The sequence below is a fragment of the Phacochoerus africanus genome, chromosome 13 (assembly GCF_016906955.1).
Source record: "Phacochoerus africanus isolate WHEZ1 chromosome 13, ROS_Pafr_v1, whole genome shotgun sequence".
Classification (NCBI taxonomy): Eukaryota; Metazoa; Chordata; class Mammalia; order Artiodactyla; family Suidae; genus Phacochoerus; species Phacochoerus africanus.
In genome coordinates this window covers 32,443,695-32,464,379 of record NC_062556.1, presented here as the reverse complement: position 1 = coordinate 32,464,379, position 20,685 = coordinate 32,443,695, and the positions used below count along the sequence as shown (strand labels likewise).

The window sequence follows — 20,685 nt, the reverse complement described above, 5'->3', positions numbered from 1 at the left end:
AACGAGCAAAAACAAAACCAAACAAAATCTAGATAACAAAAGAAATATCCTCTTAAAGTGATGGTGTGTGGCTTTGAAGACTTTTGAGTTTCTCTTCATTTTGGGTCTTCTCATAGTTTACAAATTAAAATATAATAATATTCTTCCCAGTTTATTAAGAAAATGTATTGAAGTAACTTCAGCACCATTGTTTGCAGCCAACTTTCACTTTTGTTGGGGTGTTATTGTTTCGTTTGTTTGTTTAGTTTTTGTTTTGCTGCACCCAGAGCATGTGGAAGTTTCTGGACCAGGGATCAAACCTGAGCCACAGTTGCAACCTCATCCACAGCTGTAGCAATGCTGGATCCTTAACCTGCTGCACCACAGGGGAACTTCCGAACTTTCAGTTTTATAGTTTGTATTTTACTCATGATCTTAATAATTCCCATTTCCTTCTTCTTGCCTGTTTGATCTAGTAACTCCTCAACTGAAGATGGAAAGAGGTGGCTTTATTTCTTCACTGCTGTTTTTTTATTATATGTATTGTCAAGTTCAAGTTTGAGGGTTTGGAATTGTAAGATGTAAAAAATACATGCACACATGTATCTTAAAGGGAAAAGAACAGAATCAACAGCGAGGAAACCTATGAACAATGTGGACGTAGTTCAGTTCCATGAAACACAGAATAGAATTGTTAGAGACTTGCTTTCCAAGCTGTGAAGTTGCAGGCTTTGTTTGTTTGTTGGACCTCTTTTTGGCTTGTTTTTGTCTTTTTGTTCATCAGTTCTTTTTTAAATTGAAATATAGTTCACATACAAGATTATGTTAGTTTCAGGTGTACTACACAATGATTTAACATTTGCACGCATTTGTGAAATGATCACCACAATAAGTCTAGTAAAGGCGCTTTGTGAAATCTAAATTTCATCTAGCAATTCCTAATAGACTTCTCTCTAATCTTGATATCCTACTTCTTCTTCCATATATTCTTAATTCTCACCTTCCAATGGGCACTGTATACTTTGAAAATTATATGTTCAGCTATAGGACTAAAATAATGAAGCAAAACACTAAAATACTTACTTGAACAATGTTTTCACTCTTATAAATTATCCAGTTTCTTGAAATTGCCTTTAGAGCCAGTTTGCAAACCACCCCAGAAAAGAATTCCCATTTACCTCATAGTCTCATTGATCAGAAATGATTTTATGAGGTTTTTTTTTTTTTTTTTTTAAATCAAACCCCACTCCAAAGGGATTCTATTTTTTTTCTAAAGCCAGATCTACTTTCAAGGAGAAAATTATTCACCACCATTGAAAACAAAGATGCTGCGGGCCCTGAAGGCAATTATAGAAAAACTGGCAGATTGTTCTGAGGAGAATCAGAGAGGCATCAAGGCAGTGAGAGTACAACTTCCTATAGAAACTTTTGAAGGGGCTGTTGTTAATTAGAGTCCTCAAATGTTTAAAATGTTATTCTCTTGTCATGCCAAGAAAGAGATTTTGGTTTGGGGGATTTTTAAAAATCTATTTTTTGCCAGTGTGTATCTTTAGAGTAGGAAATACACTGTTTTTTTTTAATTAAAATATAATTGACAGACAATATTTTATTAGTTTCAGTTGTACAACATAATAATTCAGCATTTGTACATACATTGTGAAATGATTGCCACAGTGAGTCTAGTTACTATCTGTGCTGTATTCCTTGTTGAATGCCCTAAGTATGGCACAAAATAAGAACCCAATAAATGATGGTAGAATAAAGATTTCTTAGGAGGGAAAATCAGTTCATCTTTACTTAAGAATCACTTTTATCCTGGTTTCTCGTATCTTACCAATGCAATGGTCACATATTTATTTTTTCATTGTTTCTATGTTTTTGAGAACTGAGGATACAGATATGAAAAAAAAAGACAAACTCCAGCTCTCCTGGAGGATAAATTTTACTGAAGATAAAAGGTGATATACTAAATAAATAAAATACAGAGTATGTTAGATGGTAAAGTGTGCCATGAAAAATAATCATAAAATTAAAGTAGGAGTTCTTTTGTGGTGCAATGGGTTAAGTATCTGGCATTGTCACTGCAGCTGCTTGGGTCGCTGATGTGGCGTGGGTTTGATCCCTGGTCCTGGAACTCCTACATGCTGCAGATCCATCCAAAATAATAATAATAATAATAATAATAATAAAGCATAATTTTGCTTCTGGATGAGGGTGGAGCTGGTAGCAGATCACCCCTGCCGGAAATAACTAGAATGCCTGATAAAACACATCTGATCGTCCAAAAGATATGGAAGCATTGAGGACAGAGGGACTAACACTGTGGAAAAGTCTACTTTTCATTAATACCAGTACCTGCGGCACGAGACCCACAGCTGCTGAGGCTAAAGGCTGGTAATCTAGCTTCGGCCCCGGAAAGAAGGCAGCTACTTCAGAGGTGCAAAACCAGCCAAGTGTTGGCAGTTATGTGGGGGTGAACTGGCAGAATGGGAGCCTGGAAGGGCCTCAGCACAGAGGCAGTTTCCCGTTTGTGATGTTTACTGTATTCTGAAGCTGCGGAAGTTGCAGGAATTTCAGGAGACTAAAAGTCTATGCAGAAAATACCTTGTTGAGGAAATCACAACCTGCCTGGCAATCATTCAGAAATTCTAAGAGGTCAATGCCCTCTAGAACTGGGGCAAATCCGAATAGATTGCGTCTTACTAAAACTGCAATTTAGTTCAGTCAGCTCAGTCCCTGTTTTGACTAAGGTAGTCACCAGTAGAGAAGGGTGTGATGTGAACTCTTAGGGAGAAGCAGTATCATCTGTATAAATATGTATATAATGTCCAGATTTGCAATAGAACTTTTCTAGGTATGTCAAGCAGGACATGGAAACACACACACGCATTAGAAATACATGTACAGACAGTCCAGGCATTAGAGTTGTTACACAAGGACTTTAATTGTGAAGAGACTATTCAAGAAAATGAAGGGAAGGAATAATAAAAGATGAGAAGATGGAATTTTACCAGAGAATTAGAATCTATAAAAAGAATGAAATGGAAATTCTAGAGTTGAAAAATACAGAATATGAAAACAACTTGATAAGTAAAATGATGATTAAAATGTAACTATAGATAAAACAGAATTGGTGAACTGGAAAACAGGCCATTAGAGAATATCCAGTCTTTCCACGGAGAGGAAAAAAATGGAGAAGAAGATGTAATGAACATGAGGCACACAAAAATGTTTAACAGCACTGAAAAATAGGCATAAGATGGCAGATACACATGTAACTTAAGGAGCTGAAATTAATTTAACAGTATATTTAATTTAAACTGTTATTTAATAAAGTATTATTTCAATATGTAACTAATGGGTAAATATTGTTAATCAGATACTTTGCTTTTTTTTGTTCATGCAAAGTCATTGAAATCAATGTGTGTTTTACACTTAGCTTCATCTCAGTCTAGACTCCCCGTGCAGCTGTCACATGTGTCACATGTGGCTGTTTACCCATATGTAATCAGGACCCCAAAAGGAAGTGAGGAAAGGAGTCAGAAGCAATATTTTTTAGAAGAATAGGTAGGAAAGGGGAGAGAGATGCTAAATATTGGTAGTGGGGACATGAGAAAGCATTAGTTTTTAAAGAAAGAAATGAGGGAAGGCCTCTCTAAGAGCAATATTTGAGGATGGACATGAAGCCTTGGAGAAGGGAGAATTGAAGGCAGGGTCCTGAGGCAGGAGTATGTTGGCATTTTTTTAACAAACATCAAGGAAGCTGGTGTGTGCGATGGAGGGATTAACTGGGAGATGAGAAAATTAGATCAGAGGAGCAAAGTGGGGTCAGACTGTGTAAAGCCTTGGGAAACTTCTTAAAGTGTTTGAGGAGATAAAGAATAGAAAGACATACATCGTGTTATTGTGCTCCAGAGACACTGTGGTTTTTTGTTTGTTTTACAATTGAAGTTTTGTGGCAACCCTGCATAGAACAAATGCGTTGCCACCATTTTTTTTAGCAGCATTTGCTCACTTCACTTCATGTGACATGTTGGCAATTCTCTCAATATTTCAAACTTTTTCATTATTATTATATTTGTTATGATGATCTGTGATCAGTGACCTTTGATGTTACTCACTAAAGACTCAGATGATTTTTTTTTAGCAATGAAGTATTTTATAATTAAGTGTACATTTTTTAGACATAATGCTATCACATACTTAATAGGCTACAGTATAAGGTAAACATAATTTTTATATGCACACACAAAAAATTTGTGTGACTCCTATTATTGCTTTATTGCAGTGGTCTGGAACTAAACCCGTAATATCACTGACATATGCCTTTATCTGTACATTTTCATGTTTCATTTACTCACTTCATATTGTTAACCTGAAACAACTAGACTGCCAGTTATTTCTCCACCAAAAATGGATTTGCTCAGAATCAATAAAGAATTGGAATTCAGGATCTGCAGCCATGGCAAGCCATGTTCAAGTCCCACAGAGCAAGGAGAGGAGGACTGTTATATATAAGAGGGGAAAGGAAGCTGGAAGAGTTATAGGAAACAAAGAGTCTATTGGAGGATTTGAAAGTTTGAAGCAAGAGTAGCTTTTCAGGGGCTGAGTTGTGATAGTCTCTCATTGGCTGAGTCCTTGCCTGACAAGAAAGGAGGTCTTCATATTGAGCTCTGCTATTGTCATATTGAGCTCTGCTATTGTCATAGAGAATACCCCCTTTGGTTTCCCAAATCTATTTTAATTGAGGTTTCTGTTTGTAAATTTTTATAGTATTAAGGGAGGGAGGATTTTAAGGCTTAAAAAATAATTTGGTGTTTCTACTGTTGTTAATGTAAAAAATACTTCTTAAGAGTGACTGATGAAGTCATGTGATATCATAAGTGTACCACTAAATACTCGGTGTGAAGAGTCAGGGAAGGTGGGTATTTGCTTTGTGGTAGGCTTTTACAAGTCCCTTTCCCCTAGTTCCTAGAATATGATCAAGCTCTTCAAGCATAATTTTTTTTTTGTCTTTTTGCCTTTTCAAGGGCTGCACCCACGGCATATGGAGGTTCCCAGGCTAGGGGTCTAATTGGAGCTGTAGCTGCCAGCCTACACCACAGCTCATGGCAATGCCGGATCCTTAACCCACTGAGAGCAGCCAGGGATAGAACCTGCAACCTCATGGTTCCTAGTCGGATTTGTTAACCGCTGACCATGACAGGAACTCCCTCAAGCATAATTTAAAAAAAAAAAAAATACTTTTCCATACTGTGAATGTAATAACTAGCAAGAAAATCAATACAGTTATTCATTTCCAAATTCTTTATTTTGTTTTCTGTTTTAAAGATTGAAAATAACTATATTCAATTAGTTAATCATGGGTTTTTAAAATTATAAATAGCGTATTCAGTACGTTGTATGTTAGGGGACAGGAAGATATCTGGTTAGAAAGATAAGGGATGTCTTCACCTGACAAATGAAGATATTAAAATTAAGGATGCCTGAGTATTATATATTGTCTTCCTGTTCAAAGGTATGTAAAAATGTAATTCTTGTAGCCAAGGTGGTAAAATATGAATATGAATCTTCATTTTCTGAGGTTGAATGAGAGGATTAATTAGGGTAAAAGAACTTTCTTGGACAAGCAAAACAAAAGATAGGAAAAAAAGATTGGGAAGTTTAAGGACTAGGTTTCTTCAGTGATTGATATTAGCTCTAGGCTTACTTAACACTTTTACAAATAATCTGGAGAAAGGCAGTACTTGGTCAAATATCAGAGGTTTTGGGGAATGCAAAACTTTCCAATAGGAAAGAGTCAGTGAATTGGTGAGCATCCTCAGGGAGGCCCATGCAGCTCTGAGCAGGTGGGTGGTGAGTATGTGTGTGTGTGTGTGTGTGTTAAAAAGAGAGAGAGGAATCCGGTCAACAGACAGAAAACCGAATCAAAAAACTGGAAAGCAATATAAGAGACCTATGGGATAATATAAAGCGGGCCAATCTACGCATAATAGGAATTCCAGAAGGAGTAGAAAAAGATAAGGGGATGGAAAATATATTTGAAGAAATTATCGATGGAAACTTCCCAAATCTAAAGGATGCTGGGTTCAAGATACAAGAAGCACAGAGGGCCCCAAACAAACTGAACCCAAATAGACCCACACCAAGACACATCATAATAAAAATGGCAAAAGTTAGTGATAAAGAGAGGATCCTAAAGGCAGCAAGAGAAAAACAGAATGTTACCTACAAGGGAACCCCCATAAGAATATCAGCTGACTTCTCTACAGAAACACTACAGGCCAGGAGGGAATGGCAAGAGATATTTAAAGTGCTAAAAGGAAAAAATATGCAACCTAGAATACTCTATCCAGCAAGAATATCATTTAAAATAGAAGGGGAAATAAAAATTTTTTCCAACAAACAAAAACTTAAAGAATACAGCAACACAAAACCCAGACTAAAGGAAATATTGAAAGGGCTTCTCTAAACCAAAAAGAAAGGAAGGAAAGGGAAGAAAAAAGAAAAGGAAAAAAAAAAAAAAGAAGAAGAGGAAGAACTAGGACTGAGGAAACCGCAATCAGAGAGCAGTCACTCAAATAAGCCAGCATACAGATTTAATCATGAACATGCTTCAAACAAAGTAAAATTAAAAAGAAAAAAATAAAAAAGAGTCATCAAAACCATAAAATGTGGGCAAGGGATGTTAGGAAGTAAATAACCCTTTTTGTTTGTTTGTTTGTATGTTTCTCTTCTTAATTTTAATATAGTAATGAAGTGTTTGAACTTACAGGACCATCAGGCTAAAACACACAATTATGGGAAGGGGTTAGCATACTTAAAAAACAGGGCAACCACAAGCCAAAACCAAATATTGCATTTGCAAAAAATGGAAAAAAAAATACACTCAAGCAGATAATAACAGGAGACCATCCAACCAAAAAAAAAAAAAAAAAAGAAAGGAAGAATGGAGAACCATAGAATCAACTGGAACATGAGGTTCAAATGGCAATAAATAATCATCTATCTATTATCACCTTAAATGTCAATGGACTGAACGCCCCAATCAAAAGACACAGAGTGGCTGAGTGGATAAAAAGGCAAAAACCTTCAATATGCTGCCTACAAGAAACTCACCTTAGGACAAAAGATACATATAGATTGAAAGTGAAAGGGTGGGGAAAAATATTTCACGCCAATAGACATGACAGAAAAGCAGGAGTCGCAATGCTCATATCAGACAAAATAGACTTTAAAACAAAAGACATAAAGAAAGACAAAGAAGGACACTACTTAATGATTAAGGGACCCATCCAAGGAGAGGATGTTACTATCGTCAACATATATGCCCCAAATACAGGAGCACCCAGATACATACAACAAATATTAACAGACATAAAGGGAGATATTGGTGAGAATACAATCATAGTAGGAGACCTTAATACGCCCCTCACATCAATGGACAGATCCTCTAGACAGAAAACCAATAAAGCAACAGAGATCCTAAAGGAGACAATAGAAAAGTTAGACTTCATTGATCTCTTCAGGACACTCCATCCAAAAAAAGCAGAATACACATTCTTCTCAAATGCTCATGGAACATTCTCAAGAATCGACCACATATTGGGACACAACGTGAATCTCAATAAATGTAGGAGCATAGAAATTATCTCAAGTATCTTCTCTGACCACAATGCCATGAAATTAGAAACCAACCATGGGAAAAGGAAAGAGAAAAAACCTACTGCATGGAGACTAAACAACATGCTACTGAAAAACCAATGGGTCAATGAGGAAATCAAGAAGGAAATTAAAAACTACCTTGAAACAAATGATACTGAAGACACAACCGCTCAAAATCTATGGGATGCTGCGAAAGCAGTGCTCAGAGGGAAATTTATAGCAATACAGGCCTTTCTCAAAAAAGAAGAAAGATCCCAAATGGACAACTTAACCCTCCACCTAAATGAATTAGAAAAAGAAGAACAAAAAAGTCCTAAAGTCAGCAGAAGGAAGGAAATTATAAAGATCAAAGAAGAAATCAATAAAATAGAGACTCCAAAAACAATAGAGAAAATGAATAAAACCAAGAGCTGGTTCTTTGAAAAGGTGAACAAAATTGACAACCCCCTGGCTAGACTCACTCAAAAGAGGAGAGAAAGAACCCAGAGAACCAAAATTATAAATGAGAAAGGAGAAATCACAAGGGATACAGCAGAAATACACAAAACCACAAGAGAATACTATGAACAACTATATGGCAACAAGTTGGACAATCTGGAAGAAATGGACAATTTTCTAGAATCTGACAGCCTGCCAAAACTGAATCAAGTAGAAACAGACCCACTGAACAGACCGATCACTAGAAATGAAATTGAAGAGGTCATAAAATCACTCCCTACAAATAAAAGTCCAGGACCAGATGGCTTCACAGGTGAATTCTATCAAACATATAAAGAGGAATTGGTGCCCATCCTCCTGAAACTCTTTCAAAAGGTTGAAGAAGAAGGAATACTCCCAAAGACATTCTAGGATGCCACCATCATCCTCATTCCAAAACCAGACAGAGATACCACCAAAAAAGAAAACTATCGCCCAATATCATTGATGAATATAGATGCAAAAATTCCCAACAAAATCTTAGCCAACCGAATCCAACAAAATATCAAAAAAATTATACACCATGACCAGGTTGGGTTCATCCCAGGTTCACAAGGATGGTTCAACATACGCAAATCAATCAACATCATACACCACATTAACAAAAGAAAAGTCAAAAATCATATGATCATCTCAATAGACGCAGAAAAAGCATTTGACAAAGTCCAACATCCATTCATGATCAAGACCCTCGCCAAAGTGGGCACAGAGGGAACATTCCTGAACATAATCAAAGCCATTTATGATAAACCCACAGCAAATATAATCCTCAATGGGGAAAAGCTGAAAGCCTTCTCACTCCAATCTGGAACAAGACAGGGATGCCCACTCTCACCACTGCTCTTCAACATAGTTGTGGAAGTCCTAGCCACAGTGATTAGACAAACCAAAGAAATAAAAGGCATCCATGTAGGAAGAGAAGAGATAAAACTGTCACTGTATGCAGATGACATGATACTATACATAGAAAACCCTAAGGACTCAACCCCAAAACTACTTGAACTGATTCATAAATTCAGCAAAGTAGCAGGATATAAGATTCACATTCAGAAGTCAGTTGCATTTCTGTATACGAGCAATGAAACATTAGAAAAGGAATACAAAAATACGATACCTTTTAAAATTGCACCTCACAAAATCAAATACCTCGGAATACACCTGACCAAGGAGGTAAAGGACCTATATGCCGAGAACTATAAAACTTTAATCAAAGCAATCAAAGAAGATGGAAAGAAATGGAAAGATATTCCATGTTCCTGGATTGGAAAAATCAATATTGTAAAAATGGCCCTACTACCCAAAGCAATCTACAGATTCAATGCAATCCCTATCAAATTACCCAGGACATTTTTCACAGAAGTAGAACAAACAATCCAAACATTTATATGGAACCACAAAAGACCCAGAATCGCCAAAGCAATCCTGAGGAACAAAAACCAAGCAGGAGGCATAACTCTCCCAGACTTCAAGAAATACTACAAAGCCATAGTCATCAAAACAGTGTGGTACTGGTATCAAAACAGACAGACAGACCAATGGAACAGAATAGAGAATCCGGAAATAAACCCTGACACCTATGGTCAGTTAATCTTTGACAAGGGAGGCAAGAACATAAAATGGGAAAAAGAAAGTCTATTCAGCAAGCATTGCTGGGAAACCTGGACGGCTGCATGCAAAGCAATGAAATTAGAACACACCCTCACACCATGCACAAAAATAAACTCCAAATGGCTGAAAGACTTAAATATATGACAGGACACCACCAAACTCCTAGAAGAAAACATAGGCAAAACACTCTCTGAGTCAACATCATGAATATTTTCTCAGGTCAGTCTCCCAAAGCAATCGAAATTAGAGCAAAAATAAACCCATGGGACCTAATCAAACTGAAAAGCTTTTGCACAGCAAAGGAAACCCAAAAGAAAACAAAAAGGCAACTTACAGAATGGGAGAAAACAGTCTCAAATGATGCAACCGACAAGGGCTTAATCTCTAGAATATATAAACAACTTATACAACCCAACAACAAAAAAGCCAATCAATCAATGGAAAAATGGGCAAAAGACCTGAATAGACTGTTATCCAAGGAAGATATACAGATGGCCAACAAACACATGAAAAAATGCTCAACATCGCTGATTATGAGAGAAATGCAAATCAAAACTACCATGAGATATCACCTCACACCAGTCAGAATGGCCATTATTAATAAATCCACAAGTAACAAGTGCTGGAGGGGGTGTGGAGAAAAGGGAACTCTCCTGCACTGCTGGTGGGAATGTAAACTGGTACAGCCACTATGGAGAACAGTTTGGAGATACCTTAGAAATCTATACATAGAACTTCCATATGACCCCGCAATCCCACTCTTGGGCATCTATCTGGACAAACCTCTACTTAAAAGAGACACGTGCACTCGCATGTTCATTGCAGCACTATTCACAATAGCCAAGACATGGAAACAACCCAAATGTCCATCGACAGATGATTGGATTCGGAAGAAGTGGTATATGTACACAATGGACTACTACTCAGCCATAAAAAAGAATGACATGATGCCATTTGCAGCAACATGAATGGAGCTAGAGAATCTCATCCTGAGTGAAATGAGCCAGAAAGACAAAGACAAATACCATATAATATCACTTATAACTGGAATCTAATATCCAGCACAAAGGAACATCTCCTCAGAAAAGAAAATCATGGACTTGGAGAAGAGACTTGTGGCTGCCTGATGGGAGGGGGAGGGAGTGGGGGGGATCGGGAGCTTGGGCTTATCAGACACAACTTAGAATAGATTTACAAGGAGATCCTGCTGAATAGCATTGAGAACTTTGTCTAGATACTCATGTTGCAACAGAAGAAAGGGTGGGGGAAAAATGTAATTGTAATGTATACATGTAAGGATAACCTGACCCCCTTGCTGTACAGTGGGAAAATTAAAAAAAAAAAAAAAAAAGATTCTGAAGGGAGAAATGGAAGGATTTGTGCTTTTTCTGTAATTTCCTGAAATTCAGTTAAATAAACTTCTCTCCTGGCAAAAAAAAAAAGAAAAAAAAAGAGAGAGAGAGAGGCGGAGAGAGAGAGACTGTGACTTTATACCAGTGGCTTTTTTCCTTTTTGAAGAGTACCCGGATTCCTCTGAAAATCTGACATCACCGGATATTGAATATAGTTTCCCTGGGCTATACAGTACGGCCTCGTTGTTTACCCATTCTATGTGTAACAGTGTGCATCTGCTAATCCCGAACTCCCAATCCATCTCTCCCTCACCTCCCTCCCCCCTGGCAATCTCAAGTCTGTTTTCTATGTCTGTGAGTCTGTTTCTGTTTTGTTAAGTAGGTTCATTTCTGTCATATTTTATATTCCACATATAAGTGATCTCATATGATATTTGCCTTTCTCTGTCTGATTTACCTCACTTAGTATGATAATCTCTAGGTCCATTCATGTTGCTTCAAATGGCAGTATTTCATTATTTTTATGATTGAGTAATAACCCATTGTGTATCTATATACATACGTATGTGTGTATATATAGCACATCTTCTTTATCCATTCATCTATATCTTGGCTATTGTGAATAGTGCTCTATAAACATAGGGTTGCATGTATCTCTCTGAATTAAGAGTTTTTGAATTATGAATTTTTTGGACTGGAAGCCAGAGGAAGAAGTCTATTAAAATGATTGCTGTTGAGTGGACATCTCATGTTTTCTCTGGGTCTCTTAAGAAGGAGAGCAAATCCAGTCACATCATCTCTCACCTGGATTATTGAAATCATCTTTTAACTGGCCTCCTGGCCTCCACCCTCATCCTTTGTTCTCTACACAGCAGCCAGGGTGAGCTTGTTCACATGTCATCTCAAAACCCTCCGGTGGAATAAGAGACATACACAACCAAACCCTCCATCCTCCTCATGTCTCTGAACTCATTTCTGCTCCTCCTGGCTTGCTCCTTATCAGCTGTCCAGCCACCATGCTATCTCTAGGGCACACTAGTCTGTACTTGCTGTTCCTTCTTCCTTGAGTCACTTTTCCTTCCAAATATGTGCATGCTGACCCTGTTTTCCTGCAGGTCACTGCTCTCCAGTTTCTCTTGATCCGAGAGGCTAACCTTTGTACAATATAGCAACCTCAACCCTCGGCACATTTACTCTGCCCTTTTTCTCCATGTGCTGACCACTCTCTGACATACAATGTATTTACTTGTTTTGCTTGTGTCTTGTGAGCCTCCTCTTGTCTCACCACCAGAATACGAGGTCCTCCAGCATACATCTCCCAGAATACAAGGGCAGGAACCTTTTCAGTTTTGCTATATGCTTGTCCTAGAACAGAGCCCGACCACCGAGAGGAGTTTGATGACTAATTGTTGAATGAATGAATGGTTATAAAAATGATCCTTTTAGAGTTCCCATTGTGGCTCAGAGGTAACAAACCCAACTATTAACCATGAGGATGAGGGTTCGATCCCTGGCCTGCCTCAGTGGGTTAAGGATCCAGTGTTGCCTTGAGCTGTGGTGTAGGTGACAGATGAGGCTCGGATCTGGCATTGCCACGGCTGTGGTGTAGGCTGGCAACTGCAGCTCCAATTGGACCCCTAGCCTGGAAACTTCCATATGCTGTGGGTGCAGCCCTAAAAAGACAAAAAAAAAATCCTTTGTAGTCAACTATATTTCATTTTTTTCTTTTCTTTTTAGGATATAGTTGATTTATAATATTGTGTTAGTTTCAGGTGTACAGCAAAGTGATTCAGTTATACATTTTTTTTCAAATTCTTTTCCATTATAGGTTATTACAAGCTATGAATATCATTCCCTGTGTTATACAGTAGGTCCTTCATGCTTATCTATTTTATGTACAGTAATTTGTATCTGTTAAAATCATATTCCTAATTTATCCTTCCCATCTTCCCTTTCTATGTCTGTGTCTGTTTTTGTTTTGTATATGGGCTATTTGTATTATTTTTTTAGATTCCACACATAAGTGATATCATATAATATTTGTCTTTCTTGTTATACATATATTTCAGTTTTAATAAGAATATTTTAACACCCCCAAGAAAAGAACAAATGGTAATTTAAAATTTGTATAAATTGAGCTTCAGGAATCATTATTTTTGTCATTTTGCTTCAGTGAACACTTGTGAAAACTGTTGGGGACCGCTTCGCCATGCCATCCTAATTCCCCTAGGTCTGCTAATCGTTACCATGTAGTATCTGTGTGTTCTTAGGAAATAAATTACTTCCAGCTGATTTAAGGAAATAAGAATATTGCTTACTTCCAATTTTTTTTAAAAAAAAGCACAAATTTGGCTTATTATGCTGTTCTTTTTATCAAAGTATACAACAATACTTTTTATGCACTAATTGAACACTTGTTTTTCACATACTTTTTCCGTAATATTTTTAAAACAGAGATTTTAAAAAGATAGATAAAAGGGATATTTGCTGGTGCTTTGCTATCTTTAGTATCATTAAATATTATTTTCATATTCAAGTTGCTTCAATAGTTGCTGGGTTATAAAGTTCTGATTTCAGGAGGTAGCAGGTGGTCATAGAAGTTTGTTGTTAGTACTTTTATTTTTTCTTTTACTTTTATTAGTTGTTTTGAAGCAGTAAAATAGTCTTCTGTTCCTTCATTAGAATTACATCACTTTAACTTATTTTAAGTCCCTGTGAAGACCACTTTACCACAGGGAATCAGAGATAGCAGATGGGAAAAGACTTTAAAACCCCACATTAAGCTCAGAGTGAAATTGTAATCAGACAACCAATTATTTAATTTTCTTAATGATGCACTTTATAAATGTCAATGCAATAACTTGTCATAGGGAGGAAAATAATAAGAGTATGAAATGTATTGATAAGTAGAAAATGGAAGACGACAGATCTTGAAAGATGCTGCCTCTGTTTTAGTAGTCATAACATAAGCATTCTTCGGTTGATGCACTTTGGGGGCAAATGTATTCTATTGAACTTTCCTAGGTGTTTAGTTCTTACCAACACAGAATAGTTTTCCTTCTTTGACAATCATCGCTTAAAACATTAGTTTAAAAAAATTTTTTTTAAAAAGGGGCATTATTTCTTTCTAAATGAAATTTTATGGAGAAACAACCATTTTACAAGCTCAATCAACATCTGACAATGAAAGCCTAATTATTCACTATTTCTAGCCCCTTTCTTGTAGATATCAAAAGATTAGTGTAATAAATGAGTCGTTGATAATTAGTTGGATGATTTAAAGCTGTTTTTAACCATCACGAACATGTTGCTCTTTGCTTTTATCAATAGGTGATCTATATCCCTAGCTTGTGTAGAAGTAGAACAGCAGATTCTAGGTTGTTCTGATGGTGAGTCTGAAACTGGAGTCACATCCCAAAAAACAGAAATGATTCTTGGATCTGTCACACATTTGTAATCACACGTCTGTCGCAGCCAAAGAGGCAATACAGTCTCCTGGTAACTGATGACTGATGACACATTGTCTGTTTGTGGTGATATTTCAGTGAGCTACATATACACACGTAATTATAGATGTTGGTACATGAACCTCAATTCCTTCCTTGAAAAATCTTTCTGTTCCCTTTGTTCCCTTACCTGTGATTGTCAAAGTATAGAGTACAATGAGGCAGTATTACTAATACCATTTCACATTGGTGGGTCTGAATTTTTACAATTATCATTAGATCATATAGCCCTCCATATAACACATGCTAGTCAAGTTAAATGATACAGAGATTTAGAATGAGATAATCCAGACCTCTTGGGATGTGGTTCCTTCATCTATTTGAAATACAATTAAAAGTTTTATAAGTAACTAGGATAGGCTTACAAGTCTATTTTGATTTTCTTTTCTGAAAGTGAAAGCAAATACATCTCAATTAATAAAATGAGAAGATGTTTTTGGTTTCTTTATTAAGGGTTTGCATAAAATCAGAAGCCTACTTATCACATACAAATAGAGAAAACATAAAGCACTGTAGAAAATTCAATTTGGCATTACAGAGATTACTGCAACACAACAGCTCTTTATCTGTACTAGTATATAAAAGCACCCCTAACAGTGCATCAATTTTCACAGCCATTTAGTAGATTAGAAAGCAATTGTAAACAGCGTAAAACCTAGCGTAAAACCCACATTAACTCCTGTCAACATCCTGCCTTTTGCTCAGTTATGGATTTGTTTGAAATAACAGTGAGATCTAAAGTGATTGCACTGACATCACAAATTGTATTATAAATATGAATGAACCCATTGTGATGGGATGCATTGCATTATATGGCAGGCATTTGTCTTCCCTGTCATGGAAACAGGTTTGTGACATAAGGAAACACGGCATTGTCTTGACGAAATAACTCCACATGTTCTCAGATGGTAATCATATCTACTGACAGGTTTTCAGATTGCCCTAAATTTCATATTCTAACATTGCACCATTAATAACCATCTGTTGTTTAATGTCAAAAATCAATCCAGATGATACGAAATCCATTGAGCTATTTCTAAAAAGTGATTATTCATTTAAATAATATGCCATTTTGATTTTAGTAGATTATCTTGATTGATCTCTGGCTAAAAGCATAAGATCAAGTAAGAGCATACGATCTCATCTGAATAGAAATCAGTGAATATGTTGGGTAGAGCTAAAATGGAAATTCTTTTGAATCGAAGACAGGAGTAGAGGCATCCTTACCTTTCAAACTTCAGTAAGGATTTAGTAAGCTGTTGTCTTCTTGTGTTTGGAAGATGAAGGTGCATTTTAGTTTCTAACTTTTGTTTTGTTTTTGAAAGATACCCACACCAAGAGGTTTTGGTGGTGGAACAAGGAATTTTCTTAAAAGACCTTTTTTTCCATACTGTTAGATTAGAAGAAAGGGTAGCAGTGCATATCTTTTTAATTGCTCCATTCAGCTTGAATTGTCATTCTCTTTTAGATAAGGGTCATTTTATCCTACTACTTAATGTCCTTTGTTAGAGTACTCTTATAAAAGTTTACTGGTAACTTCTTAAGAACATCTTTTAGTCTTCAAACAGAGGAAATGCACGTTTGTAGAAACAAGTTCACTTAATGGTAGGAGACAATTTACCTGATTGTTGACTTCTCTTCCTTGTTAGGAATTTTGCTGTTTTCTGATGCTTCAGAGGAGGGGCAAGTGGGCACCTGATGGAGTTAATATTTGTGTAGTGACTTTTATATGAGAAGTACCATGCTTACTGCTTTTCATACATTCTGTGATCTCATTTAATACATTTTACCTTTAACTTGTAAATATTTGAAGTTGGGCAGGGGGGTCATCTGAACATATTACAAGGACAGTGGGTTCTTTCCAAAGACACAGTTTATATGAGTATTACTCCCCCTTGGCTTTTCTCATCCTAACTCTAGCCATCACCTGAGTTCCAGAATCAGGGAAGAGGTAGAAAGCCCCATGGTGTATGTCTCTGAGGGAGAGACATTCCTGCTTCCCTTCACGTAAATATCAGCTATGCCCGGGAATGTTTACTCCTACCACCCATTTCCCCACCAATGGGATTGGCCATATCATATCCAGGGGAATGCTGGTTTTCCAAGTTAAGATCGCAGTCATGATGAAGCCTGATTTACTAGTAACCTACAAAATGTATTCACTAGAAGCCGTGGCAGTGGTTCAAAGTTAGAAAGATGATTAGTATATTCATTTTTATCAACCATAGCACTTCATGATACTTATGGAAATATTCTTGGTAAATTATTCAATCAAATAAATTTTACATGAGGGTTTTACTAACAAGTCTAAAAATTATTTTCAACTAAATTCAGTCAGACAGATGGATTTTGTTCTCCAGGTGGTTGCGTATTTTTTGCTTGATAACCTATTTGGCAGCACTCTTTTGAACCTGTGAATATTTATATTTCAGGGCCCTCTCAATAATTAAGAAATCCGCATTCAGTACCAGATGTTTCAGATGACTAAACAACTTTGTTTCATTCTAGAACTGTAACTTTTTTTCACTCTCTTTTTTTTTTTTTGTCTTTAATAACATTTCCCCAAGAATTGGGAACAATGTATTTACTGAAGTCTTATGTTCACCAAGAAGCTATGTTAATAGACAAGTAGACACTCCAAGAGCATTGTTTATTTATTATAACAATCAAGTATTTTAGAACTTATCAAAATTAGCTGATTTATAATGTTTATAAAATTTTCAGTTCTTAGGTTGTTACAGTACCCCAAATGGAAACAAATTTAACTTCAGAAACCATGAAAATAAACTTTCCTCCAATGTAGCATGTAACTTTTTGACAGAGAGCTTTCCATTTTTCTGTTAAGAATTGTGCTACAAGTGAACAATGACTTAATGTCATTTTTAATAAGCTATACCAAAATCAAAATGTATCAACCTCATAAACTTATTCCTGGAATAAAAACTCTGACCTGAGAAGGGATTCTCGATTCCTATAGCAGATAAATCTTGAGTGTCCTATGGAGGTTGGTGGTCACAAACAATCTTCTGAGTGTTTTGCCAGTCTCTGATTTTGTTTTACCTTAATTAGATCCATTCAAAGACATTTTTCTTCGTATTATTAAAGTCGATTATTGCTATTAATATTAGTTTCAAGGCCAAAAAAAGTAATAATATCTCACATCAGTGCTTTCTCTACAAAGGTAGGCAAATTGAAAGTGAAGTATTTGGCAACTGTGTTTTGTATAAAGCTCCACAAGAGTAAATTCAGGATCACCCAAATACAGCTACTTATTTGAACGATCACATTTCAAAATACTACTAATGACTTTTCCTTATGGTGAATTTAGAATGTGAATTGGGCACAAATTTTGTTACTTTTTTCTTTCTAAGATTGGAACACGTACTGTTTTTGCTTTGCACTTTGTTTTCCTGTTAGACTGCAATCTTAGGATCCTGAATGTTACATGACACTATAGAAAGTCTATAGAAAGAGCACTTGCCTTGAATTGTTTTCACAAATAGGAGAGAAGAATTTACACTGATAATTCTTTTGATTCCTCGGGCCCATTAAGTAAACTGTAAAAACTGAGTTCTGTGACAAGGACCATCAGAGAGGTGCACATCTGGCCAGGTCATATGTCTGCTTAATATCTGTTAGTGGCATTCCATCATTCTTGGAATAAAATTTCAGACCTCTCTGGTCTCAGATGACTGAGTGACTCTTACCTTCGGTCACCACATTCCAACCGCAAGAGTCTTCCACCCAGGGACTTCAGGCGGCTCCCTCTGCCTGAAGTGTAGTTCTCCCACTAAACCTGCCTCTCTGACTCTTTAATTATCTTTCTGGTCTCAAGTATTATTTTCTCATTGAAGCATTCCCATAACTGCCTTGCCTCTAAAACTTAAATCAGTTCCCCCGTTACACTTCATAATTGCATCCTTTACTTTTCCTTCATTGCGTTTACAAGTTATAATTACATATTTGTTGGATTATTTGTTTAATGCCTGCCTCTCCCAATAGAATGTAAGCTCCATGATTAAAGAAAGAGCTGGAGTCAGAGGAAAGACTTTATTATAATCAGTATTTCACACTTTTGACAGGTAAATTAGACCAAAATGATTCCCAGGGAGCAGCATGCAGCCTGAAAACCATAAAGTCAAGGAGAGGCTCTGTGGTGTGATAGAGGAGGTGCACAGCCAGATTTTGAGGTCTCAGAGAGGACAGGGTGCTGGTGGTGAGTAGGTGGGGCATGAAGCTTGACCACTCTGGGCTTCAGTTTCCTTGTCAGTAAATGGAAACCTAGGAGTTCCCGTCGTGGTTCAGTGGTTAACAAATCCGACTAGGAACCATGAGGTTTCCAGTTCGATCCCTGGCCTTACTCAGTGGGTTAAGGATCCGGTGTTGCCAAGAGCTGTGGTGTAGGTCACAGACTCGGCTTGGATCCCATGTTGCCGTGGCTCTGGCGTAGGTAGGGAGGCTACCGCTCAGATTAGACCCCTAGCCTGGGAACCTCCATATGCCACGGGAGCGGCCCAAGAATTGGCAAAAAAAAAAAAAAGTAAATGGAAACCTAAAGTTCTGTGACTATACTGTTGTCAGCCTCACACAAAATAGAGTGTGGCTTGGGCTCCCATATTTTTTGGTTTCTAAAATGTGGGTAAGAGTTATAAACCATGCCAAGGATTCCAAACAGCCAAGACTCTAGAGCTGCTGGGGAGCGTGGGGGCGTGTAGAAGCACTAGAGGGAGGGCACAATTTCCCTGACCTCTTTGGCTCCAAATTCATAATTAGTTGTTTATCATTTACACCCTTTCTTGGCATCCTAGTTTTGAACCTCAACCCTCCTTTTTCCTCACCAAAATTTCCTTGCCAAATTCTCAGGATTCATAAAAATAGCTAGGGGAAGTTCCCATTGTGCCTCAGTGGAAACTAATCCAACTGGTGTCCATAAGGATGCGGGTTCAATCCCTGGCCTCAATTAGTGGGTTAGGGATCCAGTGTTGCCATGAGCTATGGTGTAGGTTGCAGACGAAGCTTGGAGCCTGAGTTGCTGTGGCTGTGGTGTAGGCCAGCAGCTGCAGCTCCAATTAGACCCCTAGCCTGGCAACTTCCATATACGTTGAGTGTGGCCCTAAAAAAACAAAACAAAAAACAAAAAAGAAAAAGAAAAAAATTATAAGAAAGAGAATGTATATATGTATGACTGGGTCACTTTGCTCTACAGCAGAAATTGGCACGACATTGAAAATCAACTATACTATAATAAAAAAATTTTAATAAGAAAATAAAAATAGCTATGACAGCTGATACTCTTTTCTTTTAAAAAAAATAATGTCTCAAAGCTATGAGGAATCTGTACCAAGCAAGATAGGACAAAAATAAAATTTCATTTTATTTTTATTTACTAAAAGCATAAAACAATACCATCAACTACAGCTGAGGTATTCTACATTCTAAATTCTGTGCATTTTTTTTTTTTTTGGCCACACCCACAGCATGTGGAAGTTCCCAGGCCAGGGATCAAACCCATGGCAACAGCAGTGACAATGTCAGATCCTTAACCGTATGCGTGGCTTTTTAAAAGCCTTTCTAACTTGTCTAAGGCCAAATGAAGTATTTTCATCCTAACCTGTACATTTATATTGCGTAAGTTTTACACCGAGGCGTCAGGATTATTTTTAACTAGTGTTTACAGCATATCAGTGGACTGTATCCTTTGTTTATGTTACACTTGAAAGAAATATAGTTTACTTAGTCCTAAACACTCTCAGTCAGCTCTCTGCAAATGGATCATGCACTTGAATATTAAAAAGTTCCTTGTAAACTTCAAATGTACTTGAGCTGAAACTTTCTTTCCTTTTTGTTTCCTTCTTTCCCTTTCTCTAGCTTTGCCTCCTCTATTGTTTTTTATTTATTCTATATACATTAACCAAAATTGATCTGTGTGCAGATTGAAATGTCGGATGAACTTGTATTCTGAATTTTCCTGAAGCATGTGTTTACAGTGAGACAGTTTCTTATAGACAAAAAAATAATTTTGCTAATATAAAGCACATTAAACAGAAGCAAGTGTAAGGAAATGGTTAAAATATGACAATTTGTATTTTAATTGCTGA

At 36.9% G+C, this 20,685-nt stretch overlaps 1 protein-coding gene across 2 annotated transcripts in view; it reads left to right on the top strand.

Annotated features, from left to right (window-relative positions):
- DIAPH3 (diaphanous related formin 3) overlaps positions 1-20,685 on the top strand; it is a 503,501-nt gene that overhangs the window by 455,594 nt on the left and 27,222 nt on the right. The gene's annotated exons all lie outside the window — the stretch shown is intronic.